Source organism: Anser anser (assembly GCF_964211835.1).
Source record: "Anser anser genome assembly, chromosome: 1".
Lineage (NCBI taxonomy): Eukaryota > Metazoa > Chordata > Aves > Anseriformes > Anatidae > Anser > Anser anser.
In genome coordinates, this window is record NC_139720.1 from 5,512,641 (window position 1) to 5,535,947 (window position 23,307).

At 36.8% G+C, this 23,307-nt stretch overlaps 1 long non-coding RNA gene across 6 annotated transcripts in view; it reads right to left on the reverse strand.

The window, feature by feature from the left end:
* Window positions 1-15,781: 15,781 nt before the first annotated feature.
* The window catches only part of LOC310892269, a 51,647-nt gene continuing 44,121 nt past the window's right edge, over window positions 15,782-23,307 (reverse strand). For all 6 annotated transcript variants that reach the window (XR_014578001.1, XR_014578002.1, XR_014578003.1 and 3 more), the window contains 2 exons: window positions 20,671-20,858; window positions 15,782-18,504 (listed from right to left, as the gene is read on the reverse strand). This is a non-coding gene — a long non-coding RNA (uncharacterized lncRNA). The remainder of the gene's footprint in view (window positions 18,505-20,670; window positions 20,859-23,307) is intronic.

Consider the following 23,307-nt stretch of genomic DNA (forward strand, 5'->3'; position numbering starts at 1 on the left):
AGCTCAGAGACCTTGAAAATATCCAGATCTCAGGTACCTGGTTAGTGTTGAACTCTACTTAGTTTGGATGATACATTCATCCACCTAAATCTTGTTCATAGAAAAAAATATTGTTTTTAGAGATTTTCTAAGTGTTAATGTGAGAGATGTTGGAAGGAAGAGGAAACTGAATCTCAGCTTTTAGCTGCCCAGACACAAAAATGAATTCTAGGTCCTCCTTCCCTTCCAGACAAAAACTAATACTACAACCTGGTCTTAAGAGGTATTGAGGGGTACTGAGAGAGTCAGGAACTATTGGAATTTCAAAGCACCTTTTTCTTGTATGCTTCAACATGTTCCAATAGTAACATCAGTGAAGTGTCTTAGGATTGTCTAGTAAAATACAGGAGTCTGTTCCAGCTTGTGCTGTAGCTTTATAACTGTTTGTTTGTTTCTTTTTTTTTTTTTTTTTTCCTGCCAGACAGATGGGAAGGATTCTTAGCAGCCCTTGGTCCTGCAAGACAGGTTGGTGGTGCTGCTCGACTACCACTAACCATCCATCACCTGACTTAGTTATTGACTGTTTAATGATAGCTAGGAAGACATTGCTATTTTTGTCTAGAATGGGAAAAAGCAGTGGACTTTATCAATAATTTTCTAAAAATAAAGTAAAATAAAGTATGTAAAGTGAGAAAACTCTGTTAAGCTGCACATGAAGAGACACGTGCTTAAACAGCTACTACAAAGATTGACACAACTGAAATTTGAATTAAGTGTTTCTAGTCCGTAAAAAACAACTTGTGTCTGCCTCTTGATTTAAAAGGGAAACCATAGCATGTTGATTACACTAATTACGGTGCAGTTGAATACTTTCTTATTCCTCAGCCACTAGGGACCAAAAACACATTGCCTACGGTTCTGTCTGAACAACGTGCTTGACTTCAAATTATGGGCATAGAGAGATTATATTCTAAGTAATTTCATACTCCAGATAAGGAGAATAATGAGTTTTCATTGCATGAGATTCACAGCGTGAAGTCTTCTATTTGAAACAAAGCAATGCATGATGGTGTACTGTTGACACCAGGGATAAAAATAAAGGCACAGCATCCCACCAAAAAGGTCAAGAGGAGTAAAGTTAATCGAGAAAAGAAACAAAGAAAAAAAAAAAGCTGGTGGAGGGGGGAAGGATAGGCTTGGAGCCTGAGAATGATATATTGCTAGAGGAAGTGTGTCATGAGTCTCGAACGGTTTGGGTTAAGACACACAACGTGTAACTGAAGACTCAAAAGTCTCAAGACTGATCTAACTTCCCTGGATGCATCTGATGTATTTCATGGCCATTGAAAAAGGAAACTATCACATGAAGAGGTTTATGAAGAATTCTATGAAAAACTCAGGAATATGCTTGTTAAAACTAACTTCTTATTAGCATTAGTGTGAACAGCCTGAGATTCCTTTTTCTCTTCCACACAAAAATCTCTTTTCCTGTTAATTAATCTATCTGCTGTCTCATCATAGCTGGAAGCTTTGATTCACAGTTCTTATTAATTGTCAGATTAAGCACTACATCCACCATACAGGATAGAAGGGAACTGTGAAGAGACACAACACCAGAGGACAGAGAGAAATTTTGAGCAGAAAGTGCTTAGCAGAAAACAGAACTTAAGGAGGAGCAATGAGTGCTCATAATAGGAAGAAATGCACTGTTTTCTTGGCAAAACAACAGTTTTCATCCTCTTAAGAGTTTTGAAGCTGTCTAAGTACTGACTGGGCTCTTTCCTAAGGCTCTTTCAACACTTTGGTGTATTTGAGGCAGGGTTTTTGTGAACTTGGTTTGATAAATCAAAGCCAAATTTCCCTTCAATCTAACAACAAAATGTAAATAATCTGTTGCTGAAGTCAGTTAGTCAGTTTTGCCTCCAATGCCTACCTCTATCTCTTCATATTTATTTCTGGTTTTGTGTTTTAATTAATTAGGATACATTTCTTGCACAGCCTTATGGGTAGGGTTCCCTGAGTAACAATGAAACACTTACATTGGGGTTAAATGGGTTAGCCAGGAACACAGGAGGAAGTCCACATCTCATTTTCCTGTCCATCTCTTAGATTCCTTCCTCATAATCACCACCAAAAGTTAGTAAGCCCAGAGCTTCCCATATTCTCCATGGTATTTCATGATGCAGTACAACATTGCAGAAGGCTTTTATTCCCCCAGCTAAACTGCCTCACTTCTCTCCTCGAGTCCATCTTCCCTGAACATCCCCCCCAACACACACACACACACACACACACACCCCTGAAAGAGCTGGTTCTTTAATTCATTTTTCTATAGTCAGTGGTGGGCAGAATACATCTAATTAAATGTAGAGAACTGGAATTAGACATCCACCTTTGAGCTAGTCACCCTGGGCTTTTTAAATAGTCAATGGAGATAAAAAGCCATTCTTAGAACAAAATTCATATGGAGTTTAAGATGAAGGGAATCACACCTTATAAGTGGCTACACCCAGGACAGTAAAGGTACCCTAGCAGTCTCTCTCATGTTTATTATCTAGACCTCAGTGAAACACATCCTTGGAAGTTTTCCTTATTACATTCTTATACTCTTCTTAAAACTGAGAGGTCCTACTTTGCAGCACACTACTTTGGTTGTGCTTACCAGCCATTTTATAATGAATACTATTATTCCTACATGCACCCTGTGTTCAAGAAGCTGGACACTAATTCACAAGTAAATATGAGTTTAACTGATTACCAAGTAAAAAATAAATTACAGCATACAATAAAGTTTTCCACTAAGTAGAAATAATATGTAAACCTTTTCTAAATCATAAATACACTTCTTAGGCAGACTCATTGCTGTAAAATGTGGTGGAATTTTTTCCTCATGTAGGAGAGGCAGCCTTGCCTGTTAGTAATTTTCTGAGTGTTTTCAGTATGGTCATGATAATGTTGTTGCTTTCTTCCAAGTTTTCTTCTTCAGGTACTCAAGCTGTTTTGATCTGAACTTATTGTTCATTGGAACTATGGACTAAATGACTTGGAAATCTTTTTGCAATAACTTGGCAAGGGTTATGAAGTGACTCAGTAGCAAAGCAGGAACAGGCACTCAGGCAGACTTGGTTCAAGGTCTTTCTCTGAGGCTCTCTGCCTGGCTTTAAGTACTTATATGACCATCATCACTCAATCTTTCTTAACAAGAGTATTTTTCATTACTATTATTTTAGAAGTGCTTTGTAATAACTCCGGAGTACTGGAAAAAAAAAAATACTTATTTTTCTTTCTTTTTTTTTTTCCCCCAAAATATATGTTTCCTTCCACTGTGTACAATCTGTTTCTGTGGCAGTGGCTTGGGTTTCCTAGGAAACGGCTGCAGGTCAGACCTTGATTGGTTGTGTTGTCAGCTTGATTGCAGTGTTTCAGGCGGTGGGCCCTGTAAGTGCAGCTCCAAAGCAAGTAAATAGGGAGCTATCCAAGAGCTTTGCATTAGTGGTCTGAAAGAAACCACACAGATGGCATTTTGGGGGAGTATGTGACACAGGGGGCACCTCTTTGAAGAGAATAGGACTCAGCATGGGATTAGAAAAGAGCCAAATCAGACGTGTGGGCAGGACGGGTGGGAAGGAGGGCTTTGGATGCCAGAAGCTTGGCTGCAGTGAAAACTGTCATCATTTTAGTTCTCATTGAGGGGGCAGCTGATATATGGTGCTGTGGTGGTCTGGGACCCACTGATGCTTCTGTCCTTCAGAAGCTGGGACTTGAACATTTTGTTTCATCTTTGACTTTATTGATTCAACTGTAAGTTTTCTGAGAAACATGGCTACTGGGAAGAAAAAAAAAAATGTTTTCCACTGTAGCAGCTAGGTGCCACTAAATTAAAAACCACAATTATCAAATAGAGTAGATGGATTGTACCTTGCATCCTTCTGGGAGAAGGTGAGAGTATTGCCCAAAAGGGATGCTGCTTTACTTGTGAATCAGACAACAGTAAAACTTCACGGGAAGAGCACTCACATTAGGGAGTACACAGAAAAGGTGGGAACAGCTGTTCTGGAAGGTTCCTTGAGCTTTGGTTCATTTGCTTTTCCACCCATCCAAGTACACACACACTGAAAAGACCTCTGTACTGATATCTGAACACAACCAGATAAGCAACCTTCTGTTTGAACCCCATGTGACTTTTCTAAAATATAATTACAGACATACAGAATTAGCAGACCTCCCTTCCCTTCCCTTCCCTTCCCTTCTTCCCTTCCCTTCCCTTCCCTTCCCTTCCCTTCCCTTCCCTTCCCTTCCCTTCCCTTCCCTTCCCTTCCCTTCCCTTCCCTTCCCTTCCCTTCCCTTCCCTTCCCTTCCCTTCCCTTCCCTTCCCTTCCCTTCCCTTCCCTTCCCTTCCCTTCCCTTCCCTTCCCTTCCCTTCCCTTCCCTTCCCTTCCCTTCCCTTCCCTTCCCTTCCCTTCCCTTCCCTTCCTTCCCTTCCCTTCCCTTCCCTTCCCCTTCCCCTTCCCCTTCCCCTTCCCCTTCCCCTTCCCCTTCCCCTTCCCCTTCCCCTTCCCCTTCCCCTTCCCCTTCCCCTTCCCTCGAATGAGACTAAATTTTAAACTTCAGCAGAAAAATAAGGGTGTGTACATCCAACTCACTATGACTAAAAAAATCTACATGCTGATTATTTGGTGTTCTGACTTCTTAAAGTACTTGATAAACTCTGTCAAGCAGACATGCCCAATGCCCAATAAGTAACTGAATCTATCGATTAAAAAAAAAAAAAAAAAAAGTGTTACTTGTTTTCTATGTGTGCAGTTTCATTTATTTTCTCCCTGATTCACAAGCAGATCACTTTCTGTTAATTAAGTAAAAAGTACTTAGTAGAATTGATCTGAATTCAGGTCTAAGAGTACTCACTAATTCCGTTGTTAGTTTTAGGAAGCTGGTGGCAAAAAGCATCTATCAAGACAAATTTGTGGTGGATGCTGCAGGCACCACCCATGGTTACAGTCACAGTCAAGCGTCTGCAGTTTAACAGCTTGGCTGAGTGTCGGCTGAGTACCAAGGACTGTAAGCATGCTTCAGCTTACGAAGAAGTTAACGTAACCCCTGCTATGAAATAGGTTGAAAAAAATAAATAAAAATCATATTTCTTTTGCAGGTCTGCAAAGACATAATCCCAATTCATCTGACACACAATAACCTGTTAAATTATGTTTAACAGACACAGCCCATTGTGATGGATGTGTTTCAGCCCATGAAGACAGATAAAAACCACCTTGAAATTTCACAAGCTAAACAGAGAAGGGAGGGAGGGAGGCAAAAGACAGGGAGATGAGGAGCCCTTCTGCTGTCACACAGAAGGGAAGCAACAAGTTAAAAGGAGGAGCAAAACCTCTTGATTTCTCCTGTACTGCCCTCCCCAGCTGACAGTGCTGTTCTTCTTTTATTAGTGTGTCACTCTTTTTCACACAGATGTGCAGCTTTCATTCAAGATAATCCTCCATACTACCTCACCTTCCATTTCCCAGCTTTACACAGGTAATATTAGTCACTGTCCTTTTATTGCGTTGTTCTATTTTGTGTACTCAAGGAACTATCTGCATTACAGTAATCTATGTATATAAAATGTGATTAAGAAGGGAAGTGAATGAATCAGCCAGAGTCATACAGTAAACAATCAAGGACATTTTAAACAGGAAAATCCATCAGTATAATTACTCAGGTAGTGCCAATTAATGCTTTTTATTGAAACTTTCCTAATCCTCCATGTAGTCAGATTAAATGGCACATAAACTATTCTTTTTCCTTAGTAATATCTTTCCCTGGAATACTTATTCCAGGCAATGCATTTGCTAGCATCCTTTTTGTGGTACATAGAGGGAGCTGTTGGCATAGGTTTATTAGACCAATCACAGTGAAAATTTTCCATTGCTACCAAACCCTTTATATGATTTCATTACTTTGACTGGAAAAATCATACCTTCATTAATACCGGAGTTTTAAAAATCTCATGAGTTTTAGGCACATAAAGAAGATATGAACTCTAATATGGTATATCCTGCATTTTGCTGGACATCACTTTCATTAGTATATATAATTCTCTCCAATACTCAAACGTTCTTTGCTGTCCAATAAAGTAAAAGTAGGAATGTTAGCTTCACAATGTACAAAGTATATAAAACATACAAGAGATACAATGCAACTGTATATATTCTAATATATGTGAGTGCATGCAATTCTCTTCCGTTATTTGCTATTATCTCAGGACAGTCTGAAGCCCTTCACTAGGACCTGGGATTTCTGTCCTCAGCACATTACAGAAGAGAACATTATTTCTGCCTGTCACTCTGCTGACCTTCAGGGATTTTGTTCAGGCTGCTGCAGAAACAAGGGTCAGATAAGTATTTTAAGGGGAGGTTGTTATCTCTAGGAAAGGTTTAGATGCTGTTAATTACTGCTGTAAAGGCAAGGGTTTTCTTTTATTTTACAGTTCTCCTTCTTCTAACGTGAGCATATAAAATTCTTACTAGTTTGCCCTCGGGATTAGTATAAACATTAGAGGTCTGCAAAAAGAATGTAGATTGGATAAATATAACAATTACTTAGCCTGTCTTTAAAATAAGACAAGGAAGGATCAGTTAAAGCAACAATATTTTTTAATAAAGCAAAATAAAAAATGAATCTACTTTCCCCCCCCCCCAAATTTACGGAATATTTTACTAACATTTTTGCCCATCACCTTTCACTGCTGAGATTCCCCAGGTCTCCAAATTCCACATGGTGACTGTACTGCTGACAACTTCAAGTCATGACTATTCCCTCCATAGCCCTAGCTCAGGAACACCGTAACAGGAAGTTCTGAAAATGATAAAAGAAAAGTTAATTCCCACGAGACATCTGGCAAAACTGTTCAGGCTCAAAGCTTCACGATGCAAGTGAAGCCTGGCATTTTTAGCCAGATCAACATTGAGGCTCTTAAGGCTTATATCAGAGCTGGACATCACAAAGAAATAACATTAACATTTTATGAAATCATCCTATACTTCAGGAGCATTTTAAGCACTGAATATGTTTTGCACATTTCATACATTAAAAATGCTGCATGATAACAATGTGGTTGTTTAATTTCACAGAGAACACACAGATATTAATTTGTATGTACGTGGTCACGTATTCATTTTTCATCTGACTAGTAAATGGATTTCATTTGGGACAGAACAAAAAGAAAGTTATTTACAATTCCCAGTCTGTGCCTGACCTCCTCTTCATCTAAATAGTGAGAGGTTTGACTACCTTCTGTGTAAGCAAGGAGTCTTTTATTTCACCTCAAATATGAATAAGATTTTGTTTACTGCTCGGTACTGTGCTGAGCAGGTATGGTAGACACCTTGATATCTGGGATAACAAAGACAACTGTATGACTTGTCTCAATCTCAAATTTTGTGTCTACCTGGTACTTCGAATAAAGATATCTTTTCTTACTTGAGGCCTCAATTCAGCATGACACTCAAGCAGAAGTTAACTTCAATGCATACACATTCCTTTTTTTGTTTGTTTGTTTTTTGTTTTTAAACAAGCAAACTATTTTTAAATTTAAATATACTTCCACACTTTTTGAATAGGGAACTAGACATTTTCTTACATTTCTGCTTTGGTAAGTGCACAGCATTTGAAGAATCTATTTATTTACTCAGCAATTAGAGTTTCATTTCAAATGCTCTAAAAAAAACCACATGTTGTTGTTTTATGTACGTCTATATATTCCTAATACAATATTTGAAACTATGGTTCATCCAGAACATTTTGTGAAAGAGAAAAATTGGACGTTTAGTTTAGGATAGATGTATTGAAAAAAATAAAATAGAAATTTTTGTAATTCAGCCATTTCATGTTTGGAAGAAAACTAAAAGCTGATCTTAACTAAAGTGCTTTCATTTCGGTTCATGACACTAACAGCTGCTGTAATTGTAGTGTTGAGGCAAAGAAGTTTCTTTATTGAGGAAAATATATACTAAATTGTTCCTAAGCATCTCAGAAGATCTTTCTGTTGGGTTTCTTTACCTTCTGACAGAAAACTTGTATAGTCACCATGCATTTATTTTTCACTGCAACATACTTTTCACATAGCAACAAATCACAAAAATGCTGAAGTACTTCGTATGGGAAAAGTCAAGGTACCCAGACAGCCTGTACAAATTGTTAGCTGTCCATAAAGAGACCATGAGATAAGTCTGAGAGAGAGGACCTAAGGTGTTTCAAAGCATTATGATCAGACTGCTTACTCCTTGGTCAGGACAGGAATAGCTGATGATTAATAACAGGCATCAAAAAATTATCTAGGAGAATGAAGATGGATGGATTTATCTTTATCTGTAGATGGGAGATATTTCACAGTAACTGGAAGTACAATTGTCAGGGATTCAGGACACTGGTAGCTGGTAGGTGGCGTCAGAGATTGTTCTGGTGTTCTTTCTTTCTTTCTTTTTTTCTTTTTCTTCTTTCTTTTTCTCTTTTCTCTCTTTTCTCTTTTCTCTTTTCTCTCTTTTCTCTCTTTTCTCTTTTCTCTTTTCTCTTTTCTCTTTTCTCTTTTCTCTTTTCTCTTTTCTCTTTTCTCTTTTCTTTTCTCTTTTCTCTTTTCTCTTTTCTCTTTTCCTTTCCTTTCCTTTCCTTTCCTTTCCTTTCCTTTCCTTTCCTTTCCTTTCCTTTCCTTTCCTTTCCTTTCCTTTCCTTTCCTTTCCTTTCCTTTCCTTTCCTTTCCTTTCCTTTCCTTTCCTTTCCTTTCCTTTCCTTTCCTTTCCTTTCCTTTCCTTTCCTTTCCTTTCCTTTCCTTTCCTTTCCTTTCCTTTCCATCTTCCCCACAGCTTTTGTTAAATAAAGGGAAATAAGATGCTGAAGGTGCTTTGTGAAATCTTTGACACAACTAAAAAATTATGAGATATGGCTACTGCTCATCCTGACCATTTTCATTGCAATTTATTCTAATTACTTTGTTTAATCCCCTTTTCCCACGACCCCACTCTCTGATAGTTTCTGATTTATTTAATCATAAATTCAGATTGGAAATTTTACAGGGCAAGGGATTATCCCTATACTTGTGAATTCTTGGTCCTGGTTGGAAATGTTGACCATGAATTCACTTCTATTGTGAAGAGCCCTATAGGATAGGAGAACTTAAATTATCAGTTATAGAACCATAGAATCATTTAGGTTGGAAAAGACCTCTCAGATAATCTAGTCCAACCTTTAACCTAGCACTGCCAAGTCCACCATTAAACCATGTCACTAAGCTCTCCATCTGCACAGTTTTTGAAGACCTCCAGATATGGGGACTCAGCTACTTCCCTGGGCAGTCCTGCTGCTGGCCTCTTTTTCTTAGTGAGAAGGAAACCATTGGTGTAGGAAGTTTTTACCAGCAGAAAGAATAAAAAATCCACAATGGAGGAACTGTATTCTTTTTTTTAAGACCTATAAATTGACCTAGATTATAGATCCATTTATTCTATAGAAATAGAATGGGCAATCATTTCACTGCTTTTGTAGCCTTTTTTTCCAGAAGTATGGCTATAGAGAAAATTAATCATGTGCAAGTCTGGGAATACAGAGAAATGTTAAAAATAAATTGTTCTTAAGGTGTTTAATTGGAAAGAGACAAGACATAAAGCAATACAATAAGCAATTTTTTTTACCTTTAAGTGTCCAGTCATGCTTCCAATAAAATGTTCAAATCTGAAAAGGATGATTTATAGTTTACAAATAAGGAAAATTTTATTATAGAAGAGTAATTTAAAGCAGAATTTATATCATTATGTTCCATGATCAATATGTAACAGGTAAAAGCTGCTCTTACTTTATGTATATTGGATGTGTTCTCCCTTTGTAAGATTGTACGATTTCAGAAGTTTTGCATTCTGTGTCATGATGAAACTAAGCCTTTTCAAAGGCCTTTTCATATATGTCTTTCCAGGTGAAAGCTGTGACTTTTTCTTGGACGTTTTTTTTTTCTTTTTTTTTTCTTTTTTTTCTTTTTTTTCTTTGTTGTGAGTAAAAACAATGAAAACCAAATACCACTTCACTGCACTTACCAACACATACACCCAAATTTAGCTCCACTTGATGTAGACTAGAGATTTGAACTTAAACCTCCTCTACCCTCTATGACAGCAATAGGATATTGAGATGATTCAATAAGTCTTACTGATTTTCTACTGTTGGAACTCTTCCATTTTGCTTGAATAGTACAATCACCTTTCTAGCAATTAGCTCAAGCAGTTAGAACAAAAGAAGAAAAGATGATAAAATTGATGGTTCAGACAGAAAATGAAAAAGACTTCCTTTTTCATAAAACCTCTCTCAAAGATTCATAATTGGTAAGTAAGCAAAAATGGACATACAGGTTACTATGATATTAAATCAGTTCTTTGCCATGCTATTTAGAAGAGAGAGTTCAAAGAAACGGAAGATGTGGCTATGCAGAGGGAAAAGAAATAAAATATATGAAAAAAAAAAAAAGGCTTCGTGAAGGTACATTGGAAATTCTGACAACTTATCCTCTTGAATGTTTTAGTGAAGAGTCTATGGATATAAATCCAATTCTGCACAATCAACAACACCAGCTCTTCAAGCAATATAAATCACTAGGCTTGTAGTTCTCAACTAAGTGCCTCAATTAAATTATGCTTATTTAAATTAATATGCCATCTTTAAAATAGTTTTCAGCATGTTGGTGTACTCTCATTTCTTTAATCTTCCATTTAAAATTGTGTATGACTTTATAGAAAAGCACTCATTTTTGGATTATCTTTTGAGGCATACGCTTCAGAGAGAGCACAGATGGTCCAATAAGGGGTATTTTGTGCTAGTCCCATAGCATAAGAGAAAATCAATTGCTTAGACAAAATTTAAAGAAGACTCACAACAGTTTGCTACTATCCCAAAAACAGTACATATGAACAAGAGTAAAACAAACCAATCGAGATAACTGTTGCCTCAACATTCTTGAATTTCAACAAAGTTTGAATCCTGAATCAAATCTAAATCAATAGAATGTCACATAACTTGAATTCAGACACCAAAGTGGGATGGGATTCAGACTTGGATCCAATACTTGTGTTCTAGGATTGACTGTTGTTAGTAATAATAGCCATAATACATCCATCGTTCAGTTTTTGTTACACTTTCTTTGTGCTGTACAAAAAGTCACCTTAAAATATTAAATAATCTCCAGTTTATATTAAAAAAGAAAAAAACCACACAAAAAAACCTTCAAAGCTACTGAAAATAATTATTTTATCCAGGGTTGTACCATCTTTAACCATATTGTCATAACATCTTAGAAAAAAAATAAAATCTTGTGTAACAGTGAGGTTTATTTTTCCCCATTTTGCACTCAGAGAAGTAAAAAAGAGATATGATGAAGTCCTGGAATGTACTGACACAAGTTTCACTGTCATCAATGGTAAAAAGGTGTACAAGCACCTTTAAATATTAGTACCTTGCTACTGTGTTGCAGCAAACTTTTATGGAAGAAACAGCCGAGCCCAGGTTTCCTGAGTCCTAGGCTAGAATTCCCGTGTTCCAGTTATCCAAGAGCCACTAATAAGGAACTTAATCTGACCGTTGGGGATCCACCTTTAAAACGGTCAGAAAATTAATATTAAATTACTTGGAAAATATAGTTGACTATGCAGTTGTATATAGGTTGAAGCTTCTTTTAGGTAAACTGGAAGCATGGAAAGCATAGTCATGCTCTCTAAGATGGTTACATAGGTTCTCTCAGAATCCTGGATGTCAGGGGAACTGGCATCTTCAGAGTATAATTTGTCCTGTCTGTTTTGAGTACTATTGTAGGATGGCATGAATAGGAGTGTATCTTAAACTAAACACTGACTATTGCATAAGTAAAGTTAGATGAGGTGAAAGCAGCTCCTAATGACAACAAAGATTTCCAGATGAAGATCTTTCTATCAAAATTCCAATTTCTCATAAATTCATTATAAAACTTCAAGACACAGAACTCTGTATTTCATTGATAGACCTGAAATCTTTACAAAAATAATGCAAAATTGCCGTTCTCTGTACACATTCAAGAAAGTATCAATAGAAAATCCACCAAATCATTGAGTTGCATATCAGAATTAGGATACATGATAAAGGACAATATTTTATGACACTTGCAATTCATTTTAATATGAAAATGCCATTAAGAAGGTAAGCTCTTCAAGATATGCAGTGCAGAGTTCATCATGCTGCCAAATCAGTAGTATCACACAAAGCAGTCACTGTTTAATTATTTAATTTTGAATAACTATGTTAATCATCTATCATTTTAGACAAACTATTGGCTCAATGTCCTCACGGTGCAGGGTCAACAACTTTGCTGTCTTTCTGCTACCGCCTCTTATCTTTTAGACTGTCAGCAACAAACCGGGTTTACCATAAACTGTAACAACGCTAGAGTCCAAGACTCAATGAACCTCTAAACAGGGCACTGGCAACATTTATGCTTGACCTTGGACACCAGAGCTTGGACACTGGTTGAACTCCTGAGTATAAGACTACTTCACATGACTTTTCCTTTGCTTTGTCCCTGAAAAAAGTGTTTTCATAAATTGTTAAGAGGTGCAAGTCCCATGGTACAGGAAGTCTGCAAGAAATAATTCCATAATCCCCTGTTTCTGATACCCTGACTTCTGAGTTCTATTTTCTTGTTTTTCTATAACATGAAAGTTGAGACTTTTCTGGAAGGAGATCCAAGTACTGCTTGGACCAATTCCTAGAAACACTTCTTCACACAATGTAGCACAGTTATTATAAAGATATTATTTTCTTTTAATAGTTTTCTTAATAGCATGTCACTCTCAGGATGCAGCTCATGTACTAATATGCCCCTGAAGGTTAGGCTTAGTGTTTCACAAAATTTTCACCATTTTTGTTTTGTAATTTCAGAGTATAATTGTACCCACAGTACAAAATCTCTTCAGTGTCTTCTGTATCCGCGGAGTTCTAGAGGGAATCCACCATCTCTTTAAAATATAAGAACTTCTAAATATTATCTTATATATTATCTGGTATATTTTCAGGGAAATGCATTAATATTTCTATTAATTATCTTTCACTTGAATGATTTTAAATGTTGCTAGGGTAAGTTAACTTCCCAGTCTTTGGCTTGTTGGATTAATTTCCCATCATATGAAGAGAGCAGAACTTACAAATCTGCTTTGATTTTTTTAAGCACAAGTCCCAGGTGTTTCATTTTTAAAAGATGTTACAGCAATAAAAATGTTATTAAAGTGTCTTCGTTCATGCTGTTATAGTTGAGGTTGTGTCAGCATTTCCATTACAAGCTCATCTTTTCCAGAGAAAATTCTCTGGTCCATTGGGTAAATAACACATGTTTTACTATGACACACATACAGAAAAGAGAGAAATATTCAAGGATAGCATTATTTAGTGGTTTTTTTTCTTAATTCCATACCATATATGCTCTGTTGTATTTTTTTCCCATTAGTGAATAACTCAAATATCACCTGTCAGTGATTACAAATTTCCTTTGTATCCTAAGCTATGTTAGTATTAATTTTATTTAGATTTTTGGTAATAAGTATCTGGACAAACTGTATTTCCCATTGCTATCATGCATACTGATTATCAGCGTAATGCTTAGAAACAGTAAAACCCTCAGAAGTGATGTAAAAATGGAGACTTTATTGGCCGTGAAAAATGGGTTAAAGAATTGAGAGGTAACTCCTGAGTTCTCAGAATTACTGAAATAAGATTCCAGGTCTCAAACCTTGCATTGCATTATGGAAGTACTGCAAATCATAGGCTACTTCTGGGAATGAAGTGACGTGCCAAAGGCTGCAGAAGGAACTGTGCAAGAAGGAAACAGAAATGATGACACCCTTTCTCCCAGTCCTCTGCTGAATAGGATGCACTTCAGTCTACTAATTTTTTAGCTGACTCCTTTCTTAAGACACAGCTGACAGACCTTTTAGATTCAGTTTGTGTTTTCAGTTACCCATTGCTATGTCTATATACCATCCCCACTATTAATAATACCATACCCATTAAACTGAATTTTGTTCTCTTCCTTTACTCTGAGGGTACAATCCTGCAGTTGAATGATCTTTTGGGTCACTACCATGACCCTGTCATATTTCTACATTCCTCCTGCCTCATCTAACCTTGCAAAAGGCTAAGTTCCATTATAGCAGCTTGAAAAATAAGTGGTTTGAATTTCATGCCTGAACTCTTCACACAATATTTGTTTTTAAGAACTAACGTTGTTAATCCAGGGGATGTGTGATCTCTGAGTTTAATCACAGATTCACAGAATATCCTGGATTGGATATTCTCACAAGGACTCACAAGGATCATTGAGTTTAGCTTCTGGCTCCACACAGGACTACCTGAAAGTTAAACCCTCTGTCTGAGAGCACTTACTGAACTCCAGTAGGCCTAGTGCTGTGACCACTGCCCTGGGGAGCCTGTCCCAGTGCCCGACCACCCTCTGGGTGCAGAACCTGTCCCTAACCCCCAGCCTGACCCTCCCCTGTCCCAGCTCCATGCCGTTCCCTCGGGTCCCGTCGCTGTCCCCAGAGAGCAGAGCTCAGCGCCTGCCCCTCCGCTCCCCTCGTGAGGGAGCTGCAGGCCGACATGAGGCCTCCCCTCAGTCTTCTCTTCTCTGGGCTGAAAAAAACAAGCAATTTCAGCTGCTCCTTATATGTCTTGCCCTCTGGACCTTGCACCATCTTCATATCCCTCCTTTGGATGTTCTCTAATGGTTTTATGTCCTTGAATTGTGGCACTCAAAGCTGTACACAGAGCTCGAGGTGAGGCCACACTGCTGCAGAGCAGAGACAGACAATCTCTTCCCTCTACTGGCTAGCCATGCTGTGCTTGGTGAACACATGCCAGGAGGCAAAAGGCTTCTCATTTCCGTATAAATACTGTGGGTAAATGACTCTTCTGTTTGAGGACACAGATCACTCGTCTCCTGCTCCAAATTAAGTGCTAAAGTCCTCTCCTAAGCATCAGGTTTTTACATAACGTTTCTTACCCAAGATGAGAGTGGGATGAATCACATATTGGAAGTAACCATCTCTTTGTTTCTTTCTATTAAACCAGGGAGGGAATTTTGATGATTAGATTAAACTGGAGACCTCAGTTTTGGATTGTTGCAGTCCAAGCCAGATAACACTCCCCCCCCGCCCCCCCCCCAAAAAAAAAAACAACACACACACCTTCCCCACACCCCTCCCACCCTTTCTGCCTTTCTTACTTGATTTAGTTTTATAACAATAATGTCCAGATGTATCAGTTCTCCTCTTATTTCTATTTTACTGGGGACCATACAGTTTTCTTATACGAGATATCTTTATCTTTCCAATCCTCTCTTTGTTGGTATTCATAAATGACCAAAGGAGTCAATCTTTTCCCTCAGGTTCATAGATGCAGAGATGTTTATAGATGTTTTGAAAATTTTCCTATCTCTGTCTAAGTTAATTTAAAGATTTCAAGGTGCTTAACATCAAGAAGTCCAAAACAAACAAACAAACAAACAAACAAATCTTAAGTATGAGTTCTAGTTGTTTTAAATATTTTTCCTTAAATCCTTTTTTTTTTTTTTTTTTTGGAATGAAATATTTTTGGCATTGACAGTTCTCATAAAGAGAAAGCTAATGATTTTCTTCTGAGCATAATATGCAGATAATTAAGATAACGTTTTTAGCAATCTGAAGTGTTTAACTGCCTTCATACAATATCTTTTTTTTTTTCACTGTTCATATATTGAATTTAACCATGCCACAAAACAGTAGAAAGAAATATGATGGCTTGCATAATTGCACAGCTACATTCAACATTATATCTTTGAAAGTCTTTTTCAATCTTGGTAATTTTCTCCATAACTGGGCAATTTTAGATTTATTTTTCTTCTTCCTCTTCCTTGCTATATTAAATGTCTGTGTCTGAGCAAGACACATTTGCTTTCAGTTTGTATATGTGTTTGTAAACATTGAGACACAGAAAAATATGCATGGTTCTATATATTCTTTATATAATATGAATGCATATACATTTATATGTGTACATATTCCAGGGTATTTGCATATAAAAATAGAGGGGATATGTGTTCATAAAGAAGTATTTCATCAGCAGTTATACCTTGGAACCATAATCATATAAAGTATCCACTTATTTTGAAGTTACATTGAAGAATGGTTATTAATAACTCTTTGATTATGTTGAGGAAAACTTTGCTGGTGTGAAGATAGTACAGAGATTTGTTCTGATGCGTTCCTGAAGACTGTTAGATAATAAACCACTGTGGGGGCTGTGTGACTCTTTGGGTGCTATTTGGAAGGAATTGCAAGGAAGAAAGACAAGTTTAAGATGTTTTATATTAGTGAAAGAGAGGAAAAAAATAACAGAAACTGCTTCAACTGAAAAGTCTGTTTTTACTTCTTCCAGATCCAGGTACACCTGGATCAGCACTGTGGTTGCTGTTTGTGAGGAGCCAGTACACAGCAAATCTGACTCAGCAGCTGTACTAACACGCATCAGGCTGTTGCAAGCATTCAGCTGCAAAAAGGGACAGATATTTCTGCAGTGTGGTTACAGCCATTGTTTCAGAGAACGGAGTTTTGATCTCAGCCTCTGTGTGCTTAGTTGGAGACGTGCAATGGGGAGGAGATATGGTGAGAAAGTAGTACACGAAGCTGCCATTGCCCCTACATTAGCCAAAATGCTTAAATATCAATACAGGTGCCAGGGAATCTGATGAAAAGTATTAAAATTGGTGGTGATACTTCTGCTCACACTTTCTAACAGAACAGTATTTGTGATGTTTTAGTGTTTTTATTTATGTAAATTTCCTGCTCAAATTTTTCCTTGCAAACTTTCTAAAACCCATATACCTTCAAGTTTTATAAAGTCTCTGATTGCTTTATATTTCCTTTTCAGTAACTAGCCAGCTATCTACTGAAACGTTGTACAGAAATTATTATCTATTTGTGAAATTCTATTTTAAGGATGCTTCCAAAAGTGATAAAACTCTTGCTGTCAAGTCCTCCTCTGAGCAGCCAGACTTTTACCCTTCATGCACACACAGAAGCGCTCCTGTAGATTTCATTTTCACTGGAAACATGAAAGGAATTTCACGCACTCAGGTTGAGCTGAGGTCTTTTACCATTAAATTAATAAGCTTAAAATTAAATATTTTTACATTAAAATTTTGCTTTTGTGAGTATAGACAAAGGTTGGAACTCCATGCTATTAACTATTAACATGAATCCTGCTTTGGAAGGGAAAGTGTTTTATGTGTGTCCAATACTGGTTTACAGGTTGATGAGAATTCAGAGAATCTTAGATCTTAGCTTTAGAAACATTTGAGAAACTGGCTTTAGAAACATTTGAGAAACAGAGGAGTAATAATGTAATTTTAGCAGGTTTTTTTAACATTTGGATGCAAATGAGGCTAAAGCTGAACTCAGCATGATTTATTGAGAATTTGTAACATGTTCACTACTTTCCAGTTGCATAACTCATTTTATCCATAGCTCTCCGTTTACTTTTCAGAGGGGAAAAAGAATCATTGTCCCTATTTCTTAAGCAGGTGATGTCTGAAAGCATCAAAAAAAAGTGCTTTCTCCCACATTCACACAGAAGAAAGTCATCAACTAGGAGTGAGAGCAGAACCTTTGGTCCCTTAATAAATTCTGTATAGGCTTCAGAGGGACAATCACAGGTCTATATAAACAGCCAAGGGTACTTAGATTTAAAATTATTAACCCTCCTGCTGCAATTCCTCTACCAACAAAACATATACAGAGTGTTCAACTGGAAACTGCAGAGCATGACAGTCAATGTGTTGCTATAATACTTGTTGTTATGAATTAATTAGCTCATTTGCATTTATATAGCACACTTCATGCAGAAGCAACACATGGCATTATACACTTAAACTACATTACAATTAAACAGAACTACTGCTAGAGAAGTCAAGACTCAGAATAATAATTAAAAAATAAAAATAAAAAAAATATCTCATAGCTCTGATGGGAAGCACCTTACAACAAAAACGACAACAATAAATAAATAATAATAAAAAAATCAATTTTTTAACAAAGAACAACTGCAAGTCTCAGTTACAAGAAGTGAATAATGTCTAAGTATTGTGATAGCAATTGTGCATTTAACAGGAAGCCAGTGCAGTGTCCTCAGTTGCAACGTGATAAGCTAATGTTTGTAAGTGACCATTCTAGATGCTGAATTTTGTGCAAACTGGGGATTTATACAGTGAATGGTCAAGGAAGGCTGCAAACACAAAGTGGCAATAATCCAACTGTGATGTTATAAAAAGTGAATCAGGAGCTGTGTATCCCACTGAGACAGAAATGGTTTTAACCTTCTAAATTCCTGAGACAGCTAAAATGAAGTCTGAACAGCATGGCTCACATCAGCTGATTGGGAGTTTAAAATTCCACTCCCCACCAAACATTGAGTGAAGAATTGTTGTTGAGAGAGTTATTGGACCTAAGCAAAAGAGAAAAAAAAAATCGATTCAGTTTTCTCTGAGCTAGGGAATTAAGAAAAAAAAAAAAAAAAAAGCTAAAATCCAAAGTTTGACTTCTGACAAAAACTGTTTGCAATTAAAAGGTATATCATCGTGGACTAAAGTTATTTTTAGTGACATCACTGTGAATGTATTAAGGATATAGTGAAAGGGTCTTCTGGCACTCTCTGAGAAAGAAGGCAGGGAAGTCTGTGAGACACCAATTTATATCTCCATAGCTGAAGTACTCACCCCACACACAAGTTCTCATATGTTACGCTTGGTGCATTGGCTGAGCCTTTTCTCTAGACTATGCTTCTCTGGGCTGTTCTACTGTCTTATTTATTCTTATGACTAATTTTTTGACTAATTCAAAGTCTCCCTTTCACAGCATCCTCAGTGCTTTCAGTTATTTTTACCCACATAATAAAAAGAAAAAGATTTAGCACCCAGTTTCCTTTACTCTGACAACTTTGAGAGCAACAGTCATAAAACTGAATGAGCAGCAAAATAATAGACTCAGTCACCTGTGACCAAACACTTAGCTCAACTTCTTCAAATACCTTTAATCAAGCCACTAATACATTTTTTTTTCCTTGATTATACCCTGCTTTACTAAGAGTATTATGGTCATATCCTGAACTGATTTATGTATTCTTCTCTATAAGATGCTTCCTACTGGAACATGGAAAGCAAACAAAGTTGCTAAAGACATCCTGAAGTCTTGCCCAGGCTCCTCCAGAAGGAGATCTGACTTTGTTACATCATATGTATTTGTAGAACAGGCTGAGAGATGAATTTGTATCATAAGAGTGGAATTTGACATAAAGGTCAGGGTAATTTCAAAAACACCTAGCAATGAGATTTACAGAGTAGTTTTCCAGAGGAAGCATCAGAATGTCCTTTGGTTTGATGCAGATATAAATAAACTATTTACTATGAGGATAAACAAGAGACATCGGATAAAGACGATGTATTAGTAGGAAGAAAATAAGGGATTGCTATGTATTCTTTGTTATATGTAATTCCCAAAAGTTTTAGGAAGATAAAAACTCAATTTAGTTTTCCAGAATAGTACAGCTGGCAGTGTCCCTTTTCTAACTCACTATGAGTTAGTTCTTGCAGTGTTTCTAATACAGGGGCCAACAGAACAGTACCGAACAGTACTATCCCCACTTCTTTGTGGCTGTACTGGTGCTCTCCAGGAAAGCTTGACAGAGACCAGTGTCCTTTAGAACCAAAGAGTTTGGAAACTCCTCCTATATTGGATATTAAGAAAAAGTTATTCACTGAAAGGGTGGTTGGGCACTGGAAGAGGCTCCCCAGGGAAATCATCACAGCACCCATCCTGCTGGAGTTCAAGAAGAATTTGGACAACACTCTCAGACATAGGATTTAATATTTTAGGTAGTTCTGTGTAGAGCCAGGAGTTGAACCCAATGATCCTTGTGGGTCTCTTCCAGCTCAGGATATTCTCTGATTCTATAATTCTATGACTCTGAGAGCAAACTGGCTAAAGTTAAAGCTCTAAGTTCTTGTTCCATTGATGCTGAAGACAAAAGGATTTTCAGGATTAGCAATAAAAGGTGTTAGAAGATATGTTCCTAAGCAATATATTTAAGCCACAAAATGAGACTTTTAATTAACAATGTTTGGACAAAAAAGTGATGCCACATTTTTTTTAAAAATGAACCATTCTCCAAGAGCTCTTCATTTTTGCAGCCTCAAGATCTACATTTTCACAAGAATTCGTGAAAATATATGGGGAAAAAAACTTGAAAAAAAAAAACAACAATCAGAATTAAACGTGCTTTTCAGAAAATATCTCACCAGCCAACCTAATCGGAAAGATAGAAGTTTTTGTTTGTTTGTTTGTTTGCTTTTATCTTTTCACAACAAACATACTGTCATCAGTAGAAAAGGGATTTCAAACCACGATTATAACTGGTGTCTCTCAGAAACTGAAGATAATTCATGGTGCTGTAGTTCAAGTGTTAAATTAAACTGCATTTGGATCACATTGATCATGTATATCCCAAGTATTCCATAAGATACATCATGTTCTTCTGACTGAATAAACCGCCTGTGGGATTTTGTAAATGTGACATTTGCTCTCTACTATTACAAATTTGGGGGTTTATGGTTACCTGAGATAACTTTCTTCAGCTCTGCCGAATAGTGGTCCTTCATGGTCTTGATTCAGCAGAGACAGAGATAACAGGTTGTTCCCAGTACCACCTTTCTCTATAATCTTGTGCCACAATCCAGGGAAGCTGAATGGTCACATATGATACAGGGGTGATCTCTTTGCTTGAGCACTGGCCCAGGATCCACACTGTGGCAATGTGAGAGAACTTAAGGCATTTCACCATAATGAAATTGTAGCTGTATCAATGGTTAGCAATAAATTTGAGGAGCCTAGTGTAAATGTTGACAGCTGTAAGGAACACATAAATGGATAAGCCAAACAGGGGACTGAATGAAACAAAATTTGAAAACAGTAAATAACTTGGACAGAAGAAGAAGGAAAATAAACAAAGACAAACAAACAAACAAACAACAACAACAAAAGAAATAAAAATGAAAGGGAAGGGAAAAAATAGTAATCTGCACACCCAGGAAAAACATGTCAGAGCATTCCTCCAGCCTTGCTGGCAATTTGGGCATGGAAAAATTACTGAAGGCAGATCATCATTATTAGAGCAAGAAAAAGATGTCCCTAATAACTGTGTTATCTGCCATCAAATCTCCAGAGACAAAAATAGACTCATTTGCTCCAAGGTTGCAGGGGTTACAGAGTAAGGCAGGAACCACAGAAAAAGAGATTGATACCAGGGATTAAAGATCACAGCTGTACAGAGAGGAGGTGGAAACAAATTGGCGCTATTTCTAAAACCCTGATGAAAGAAAATGGTGCTTTGCTAGAGAAGGTGACAACTGAAAGATAAAAGTAGAAAGAAAATGTTTTAATATTAGAGCTGAACAAAGTGTTTGTAATGAAACTGAACTGCAGTTTTGCTTAGTTTTGTGCTTCTTCACAAAGCAAAAGCTTGGGCTGTTTCTCAAGGTGAGCAATCCTTAGCCAATTTATTATTATCTTCAGGTGAAAATGGTATGGAGGGAAATGCTATTTCACTAGCTTAGATTCAACCCAGCTGCCCAGCCTGGTGCACTGGACTGTTTCACTCTGTTATTGAGTTACCTCAGGCCTGTTTACAGCAAAAGAAAGCAAAGCAAAGCAAAGGTTCTTGTTTGTAAGGGGCTGGAGCAGCCAGGCCTTGAAAAGCTCAGACTGAAGTAGGACACAACCAACAGAAGTAGCTGGTGCAATGGCTATTAAATCTGATGACACAGAAGGTATTAAATTACAGGATATTAAGGATTAGACTACTGCAAGTAGTACTAAGTAGGAAAATTTCTAAAGCTGGGATAGTGACACACTATTATCTTTAGTGGACAAGACAGGTGGACCTAAAATGACTAATTACCAGCTTATTAGACTTGCACACAAAATGGAAATCTTCATGTCTTAGCATTTGACCCTGAGAAATGGTAAGCAGGATACTCCCTTTAGGGAGCCAAGCACACACACATAAAGAAGAATGTGTCCCTAAATTTGTCCATTTATTTTATATTATGAATATAGAAACCTAAATTTAGCTTCTTAAGGTGCAGATTTTAAATAGGAATGGTCAAAGACAAAATAAAATACTTTGGAAACATTCATTTTTTTCTTTCATTAATTTTTCTAAGATGCCATAAATATCATGAAATATCAGCTACCTCAGATGTTGACTGCCTACTTAGGTAGTAGCGCTGATTCACTAAAACAATCAGATGATATTTACATACTCTACAGTATCATAACATCCAGTTTGCATTAGATGAACACAGTCTAGATGCCCTGAGACCAAAATTTATTCTCTGCTAAATCATTTGTCCTTCTTGCAGCCTCACTGTGGTTGTCCATACCAAACGGACACATTACAGTGCTGGAGGGAATTTGGAGGAATTTAATGTATTGCTGAGTACTTTGTCCCATACAGATATTATCATGCAAGTACCCAAGTAGCTTCAATGAACTATTTTTTTTTTCTTTTAGAAATGTAAATAAAGATTTTATATGTATAGATACATAGCCTGTAGTAAGAAAGAAGTATCCGTATAGTGATTTTGAACTAAAATTGTAGTCTTACAGTACATTAGCTGTGACATTTTCTTCAGTGAATGATAATGACAGGATTGGTAATGGATTAGGCCAAAGAGACAAGAGAAATGTCCTGAGGGTTTAAGGAGCTATTTATCCTGTATCTAGCTAGGCAATCCCAGAGCAGAAGAGGCCAATTTGTTATTTTAAGTGAGGTGCTGAGAAGCTGTAGAGCAAAAAGACATGTTCTGCTTGCTGCCAAAAAAAAAGGCTAAAATGGTTTAAAATGACTATAAATATTTGCTGTAGAGGAACTTTTGTTCTCCTCAAGGTTTTGAAAAAGAGTTAAATAGATATATATATTACAACGATCAATCTATGTCCATTGAACAGTATAGAAATTACTTATGGTAACCAGGGTTTGTTAAGTCCTTGCAACTAACCACTAATGGCCAAGAGAAAGTAACTGTGGACTTAAATATTAGTTAAAAATATTCTCTAGCTCACTGTAAAATAAAATAAAATAAAATATAAAATAAAATAAATAAAATAAAATTAAAATAAAATAAAATAAATAAAATAAAATAAAATAAAATAAAATAAAATAAAATAAATAAAATAAAATAAAATAAAAATA